The sequence below is a fragment of the Carlito syrichta genome, unplaced genomic scaffold (genome assembly GCF_000164805.1).
Source record: "Carlito syrichta isolate Samal-C Ts95f unplaced genomic scaffold, Tarsius_syrichta-2.0.1 Scaffold306946, whole genome shotgun sequence".
In the NCBI taxonomy this organism is placed as follows: domain Eukaryota; kingdom Metazoa; phylum Chordata; class Mammalia; order Primates; family Tarsiidae; genus Carlito; species Carlito syrichta.
This window is the reverse complement of record NW_007251042.1, coordinates 61,839-68,461: the sequence shown is the minus strand read 5'-3', so window position 1 is coordinate 68,461 and position 6,623 is coordinate 61,839. Positions and strand designations below refer to the sequence as shown.

The following is a 6,623-nucleotide window of genomic DNA, read 5'->3' as shown; positions in this document are numbered from 1 at the left end:
CCAGCTGCTCCTGCACCAGGGACACCGCCTTCTGCGTGGACTCTAAGGCGGTGCCCAGGAACCTGCCTTCGGAGGTCATCTCCCTGTGAGTGTCCCGCCCTGGCCGTGGGGTGGCAAGGGGCAGGAGGGCTAGAGGAGCCCCGGGGGTGGGTGGGAGAAGCCCTGCTGCCCCTCTTCAGAGTGTGGGGACGGGGGTCCAGGGGTCCTCTGAGATTCCGGGCACAAGTCTGGCAGGGAGTCTCTCAGTCCTGCAGGCTCAGCACCACGGCTGGGGAAAGCAGGAGCTGATGGCCGGGAACGAACGCTCACCACCCTCAGTGAGACCTACTGTGTGCCGCACTCTGGACTTGGGAGGAGTTGTTTACATGCGCAGTGGGCTCTGTCTGTGATGTCACACCAAGGGCAGAAGGGCTCCTTGCGGGGGAGGAGGATGGTAGCAGGGGGAGAGGGGATGTGAGCTGTGCCCTCCCAGCATGCTGGCACGGGGCACACGCCTGCCACTGGCCAGCCACTCGGCACCCCACCCGGCCAGCCTGTCACTTGCAGCATCCAGCTTCAGGCCTCCCCTCCTCCCTTGCCAGAGGGCAAGTGGGACCAGAGAGGCCGTCAGGTCCTTGCCAGCAGGATGCTAGTGTGCTCCACCCCCATCCCAGTGCCTCATCCCGCAACAGCACCCAGCACGTTGTGGGTGCTTGGATGATGATGATGACACAGCCAGTGCTGGTGACAGAGCCTTCTCTTGGCTGAGAGGAAAGCTGAGCCTGGGGCCGCTGGTGCTCCAGGAGGCAGTAGGGGAGGGTCACAGTGAAGGGAGGCTGTGGATTTTGGAGGAGAAGGGAAAGATGTGCTGATGGGGAGCCATGGCTGGGGAAACAGGGCGTTTCCAGGGCAAGTGAATCCAGAACCCGCTGCCTTGCCCACCTCTCACTGCCCCAGTGCCATCCCTCAGACGCCCCTTGTACTGACTCAGATGTCCCCTGCAGGACCCTGGTGAATGCCGCCTTCTCTGAGATCCAGGATGGAGCGTTCTCCCACCTGCCGCTGCTGCAGTTCTTGTAGGCACAGGACCTGAGAAGGGTGGGGTGCAGTGGGGGGTGATGGCAGGAGACAGATTATGGGCAGGGGAGAGGGAGGGGACAGAAGCAGCCTCTGGAGATGAAGACGCAAGGGTCCTAACTTTTGCTCCCATGGGATTCACCATAAAAGGCGTAGTAGTCTGGAGTCAGGAGTCACGGGAAGCAGGTGAGGAGAGAGAGGGATGGCATGGAGAAGCCAAGAAGGGGGTCTGGGGAAAGACTTGGCGCCTCTGGAGACTTGAGAAAATTGGGTGCAATAGCCTGAGTCAATGCCAAAGGTGGACACTGTGGGGGGTATCATCTTAGAGACAGGTGACCCCAGGGGTCAGGATTTGAAGAAAGAGCTGGGGGCTGAAAGAGAGGGATGACGGGAGCATCTGGAATTCTACAAGGTCTGTCCATGAGGGGCTAGAGTGGGCTGGGTTGAGGATGAGGGACAGGGAACTCTGCTCTCACCCATGTTTAGGAGCCAAAGGGACCCCGAGAGCTTCTGGGGCTGGACCAGGCTCCTATCTGGTCTTGTTGTCCAGTTGGCCCAGAGACTCTTGGCCAGGGTCCCTGGGGATGGCTGCAGGACAGCCAGGTCTTTAGGAAGCCCAGGGCAAGGCAGTGGGCTGGTGGGCTGGGGCAGCAAGCACACCCTTGGATGCTCTAATTCCACTTTTGTCTCCTCAGGTTACTCAACTCCAACAAGTTCACGCTGATTGGAGACAACGCCTTCACAGGACTGTCACACCTGCAGTACCTGTGTGTGGGAGGGAAAGGGCGATGGGAAAACAGAAGGGAGTGGGGAGCCCAGGCCTGGGTGGCCAGGGGCTGAAGGGGGAGGAGGACGAGGGGGCTAGAAGAGTGGGGGTGAGTGAGAGCCTCAGAATCTTCTGGCTGCAGGACCTGAGCAGAAGGTCATTTCATACATGCTGCCTATACCATCCTGTCTGACGCCCTGGCACTACAGACTTAATGGTGCCAGACCCCCTATGGAATCATGCCTCGGAGATACGGGTTGGATCTAGGCTGGGGTGTAGGGAAATTGCTGCTTGGGGCTCTGGGATCCTGAGTGGCAGTTGAGACAAGTTCTCGCTTTCTCCAGCTTCATTGAGAACAATGACATCTGGGTACTGTCCAAGTTTACCTTCCGAGGACTCAAATCTTTGACACACCTGTGAGTATAGCGCACACAAACTGGACCAAAGCCCTACATCTCCTGTGGCCTTTGGCCTCAGTTATGATCCTCAAGTGACCCAGGGATCTCTCTTGCAGCTCACTGGCCAACAATAACCTGCAGACACTGCCCAGAGACATCTTTCGACCCCTGGACATACTGAGTGACTTGTAAGGCCTGAGTCTTACCTCTTCAACAGTGCCACAAAGGGAATATCCCCGGGGGTAGTGTGTGGGAGTCAGATGTGGGATGATCATAAGGTCTTGAGAGGTTGGGATGGCTTGGGTTTGGGGGGATCTCTGAGAAGGTGAGGTCAAATTAAATACAGATGGTGAGTTCCTCTCAAAATGCACCTGAGACACCAGGTGTTTAAAACACGTGTTTTTTAAAGCTGGGTGCAGTGACTCATGCCTGTCTGTATTCCCAGCACTTTGGGAGGTAGAGGCAAGAGATTGTCTGAGCCTAGAGTTCAACACCAGCCTAGGCAACATGGGCAAGACCTCATCTCCACAATAAATAAAAAAAACTAGCTGGGCATGGTGGTACACACCTGTGGTTCCAGCTACTTGGAAGGCTAAGGTGGAAGGATTGCCCGAGCCCAGCAGGTCGAGGCTGAGGTAGCTGAGAGCATGCCACTGCACACCAACCTGGACAACATAGTGAGACTCTGAGTAAAAAAAAAAAAGTGCTTTTTTTATGTGTATGTTTGGTTTGAATTTACATTAAAGCGCTATAGCACAGCCACAATCACTTATTACTTATACAAGAAAGCAAAGCCTTTGATTGTGGGAGGCTTGAAGGAACAGGGGTGCAACCTACAGCTGTGTAGGTTGCACACTGCAAAAGGCATGCCAAAGAGGCAAGCAGGTGCTGAAACTGAGCCACACTCCACTGGCTGAGCCTGTGTCTGCCTGGCTGCATCCACCAGGAGGGGAGATTTTTCTAATCGGGGCACAAAGATACGTGTGAGCAACTCGAAGCAGCCTTGATGAGATCTACTTCTGAAAACCTCGAGGTCCTGGCTGGGCAGATCCCTGAGAATCTGACCCTCTCTGTGTCCCTCTTCACTGCCCTTGAAATCAGGGATCTGCGGGGCAATGCGCTCAACTGTGACTGCAAGGTGAAGTGGTTGGTGGAGTGGCTGGCACACACCAACACCACGGTGGCGCCCATCTACTGTGCCAGCCCGCCCCGCTTCCAGGACCACAAGGTGCAGGACCTGCCGCTGCGGGAGTTCGACTGCATCACCACGGGTAGGCGGTGCCCCTGCCTAGGGCATCAGGCTGGGCCTCCCCCAAGGCGGCCCTGCCCTGCAACACGCGGCCTCCGCCATCAGGGGACCGCTAACTCTGCCCCCTGCCAGCTCTTCCCTCCTCCCTCTGGTCTTGAACGCCTGCCCCACTCCCCCCTCTCGTCCCTGCAGATTTCGTGCTGTACCAGACCCTGTCCTTCCCAGCAGTGTCCGCCGAGCCCTTTCTTTACTCCAGTGACCTCTATTTGGCTCTGGCCCAGCCAAGTATCAGTGCCTGTACCATCCTAAAGTGGGATTATGTCGAACGGCAGCTTCGAGACTATGATAGAATCCCAGGTACCTGCGCCCAAGTCAGCTGTGCTGGCCCTGGCTAGCGGGGGATGGGGAAACTGGCTCTGTTGTTCAACCCTGCTGAGTTTCTGTAGGTAGAGGGATAGATGAGATATGGTCTCTACCCACAAGAACTTTCCGATCTTCTGGAGAGGCCAATACACACACGGATAACAGCCATCTGACAGGTAAATGCTAAGAGGGAGATATGAACACGGTGCTCTAGTGGCACAAAGGAGAAGCCTACCTGGGCAAGCCAGGAAGCCTTCCTGGTGGAGGGAGATGCCTAAGCTGAGTCTTGAAGGATGAGGGAGAGGGAGGGCTTGGAGGTGATGCCCAGGTTCCTAGTTTAAAGAACTGGGTGGGGCCAGGTAAATAAGGAGGAGGAACTAGGAGTGGTCATTGAGCTGAGTTTTGGATCTATTGAGTTTGAGCTGAATCTGGAAGGCTGAGGGAGACTTAGCTTAGAGGGGAAAAAGGCGGGAAGGGTGTTTTGGCAGAGGCAATGTCATGAACAAAGTCAAGAAGTTGTACATGAGCTTAGTGTGTGAGTGCCTCTGTGTGTGTGTGTGTGTGAACCATAGCAGCTTATATGATTACAGCATAAAGTTCAAGGTGGGGAGTGGCAGATGAGACCAGAGATTGATGAGAACCAGGTCACTGACAAGATTTGAGCAGAGTATGTGAACTAATCCAGTCTGCATTTTAGAAAGCTTCCCTCATGGAAGAAGTCTAGGTATGAGGACAAGACACAAGGCAGATCAGTGTGAGGATGTGTGCCTGTTTTCTGGAGGTGTGTTGGAACCTGGATGTAGGGCAGTAGCATGAGGGATGGAGAGAGAGATTTAGAAAGGAGGATTGAGGCTGGGCACAGTAGCTCATGCCTGTACTCCCAGTGCTTTGAAAGGCCAAGGTGGGAGAATCGCTCGAGGCCAGTAGTTCAAGACTAGCTTGGGCAACATGGCAAGACCCTGTTTCTACAAACTCATCTCTAAAAAAAATTTTTAAAAATTTAGCCAGGCATGGTGGCATGCACCTGTAGTCCCAGGTACTTGAGAGGTGAACTCTGTCTTGAAAAATAAAAAAAAGAGCATTGAACTGACACAAGATGAAACAGAAAACTTAAATTGCCATATATCTGTTAAAGAACTTGAAGTCAAGGCCCAGCATGGTGGCTCATGCCTGTAATCCCAGCACTCTGGGAGGCCGAGGTGGGTGGAATGTTTGAACCCAGGAGTTCAAGACCTGCCTCAGCAGCATAGTGAGACCTCATGCCTACAAAAAATAAAAATTAAAAAAATTAGTCAGGTGTGGTGACCTACATCTGTAGTTGTAGCTACTTGGGAGGCTGAAGTGGAAGGATTGCCTGAATCCAGGAGGTGAGCTGTGATCTATGCCTTGCCTGGGCGACAGAGTAAGACCCCAACTGAAAGAAAGAAAGAAAGAGAGAAAGAAAGGAAGGAAGGAAGGAAGGAAGGAAGGGAGAGAGAGAGAGAGAGAGAGAGAGAGAGAGAGAAAGGAAGGAAAGAAGGAAGGAAGGGGAAGAAGGGAGGGAGAATTTAAAGTCAATCTTAAAATATCTTCCCTCAAAGAAAACTCCAGGCCCAAATGGTTTTCCTGGTGAATTCTATCAAACGTTTAAGGAAGAGATAATACTGATCTTAGACAAACTCTGTTAGAAGTCAGAACAGAGGATTGTCAGGACTCAGGAACTGAATGGGGAGGGTTGAGTGAAAGGGAAAAAACTGTTGGGGATGACTCTCAGGTTTGGACTGGAAGGATAGTGGGGCTACAGGGTGAAATCGAGAGCAGAGGTGGAGTAGGAGTAGGCTTGGTGGAGAACGTGAAGCACAGGTAACTTACGCCAGACCATTTCTGAGGTGCTTGTATGGGTGTGCAGGCAAGGAGAGTCTGAAGCAGATCCAGAGCTAGGCTGGGGGGACATTAGCATCTGGGAGAGACAGACTGAGGCTGAAGGAAGGATTCGGGCAGTGACTGCCAGAGCCCTAGACTCTGTGTGAGCTTCCCTTGGAGGAAAGGTGGGGTCGTGGTGAGGAGGAAAGCTGGGTGAGGAGGGGATGTAGAAGTGGGGACCCCAGAGCCTGTGAGCAGTGTGTGGCCTCATGCTTAGTGTCTAGGAAGGACACAGATAAACCTAGTTGTGAGTACAGGTACACAGGGAATATATTCTTGTACATAACAGCCCTTTTCAAAATGGGAGCTCTTGGGAGGATGCTTTTTCATGCATCACTATGCAAACATCAAGGTGTCTTTGGTCTACCTAGGACTTCTCTCCTACCCTGGATCTGCTCTAACTCTTCCTGTGGGGAAGCTCTGTGGGGTAGCTCTGGGCAACTCACTAGCTCTCTCTGAGCCTCAATTTCTTTCTGTGTGAAATGGACAAAATAATGGAGTCTTTTTCGGCTTGAATAATTCCTCATGGGCTAAATGTGTTTATACTTGGCACAGTGACCACACACAATAAAAATCCAAACACTAATATGATGGTTAGCAATGGGTCAATATCTTTTTTTTTTTTGAGTTGGGGTCTCACTCTGTCACCCAAACTGGAGTGCAGTGGCACAACCATGGCTCACCACAGCCTTAACCTCCTGGGCCAGTGATCTTTCCACCTCAGTCTCCTAAGTAGCTGGGTCTACAAGCATGTGCTATCACACCTGGCTAATTTTTTTTTTTTAAAGATGAGATCTCGCAGTCAGGCTCGGTGGCTCAGCCTGTAATCCCACGCCTTTGGGAGGCTGAGGTGAATGGATTGCCTAAGCCCGCGGGTTCGAGACCCGCC

At 53.1% G+C, this 6,623-nt stretch overlaps 1 protein-coding gene across 2 annotated transcripts in view; it reads left to right on the top strand.

Annotated features, from left to right (window-relative positions):
* The first annotated feature begins 6 nt into the window (after positions 1-6).
* The window catches only part of LGI3 (leucine rich repeat LGI family member 3), a 9,672-nt gene continuing 3,055 nt past the window's right edge, over positions 7-6,623 (top strand). The window contains exons 1-7 of one of the 2 annotated variants that reach the window (XM_021715271.1): positions 7-85; positions 984-1,055; positions 1,752-1,823; positions 2,167-2,238; positions 2,322-2,408; positions 3,322-3,491; positions 3,662-3,826. The gene's annotated coding sequence lies outside the window, so the exon portion shown is untranslated. Of the gene's footprint in view, positions 86-298; positions 318-983; positions 1,056-1,751; positions 1,824-2,166; positions 2,239-2,321; positions 2,409-3,321; positions 3,492-3,661; positions 3,827-6,623 lie in introns of those variants that run through there. The other variant, XM_021715272.1, reaches the window with a different exon arrangement.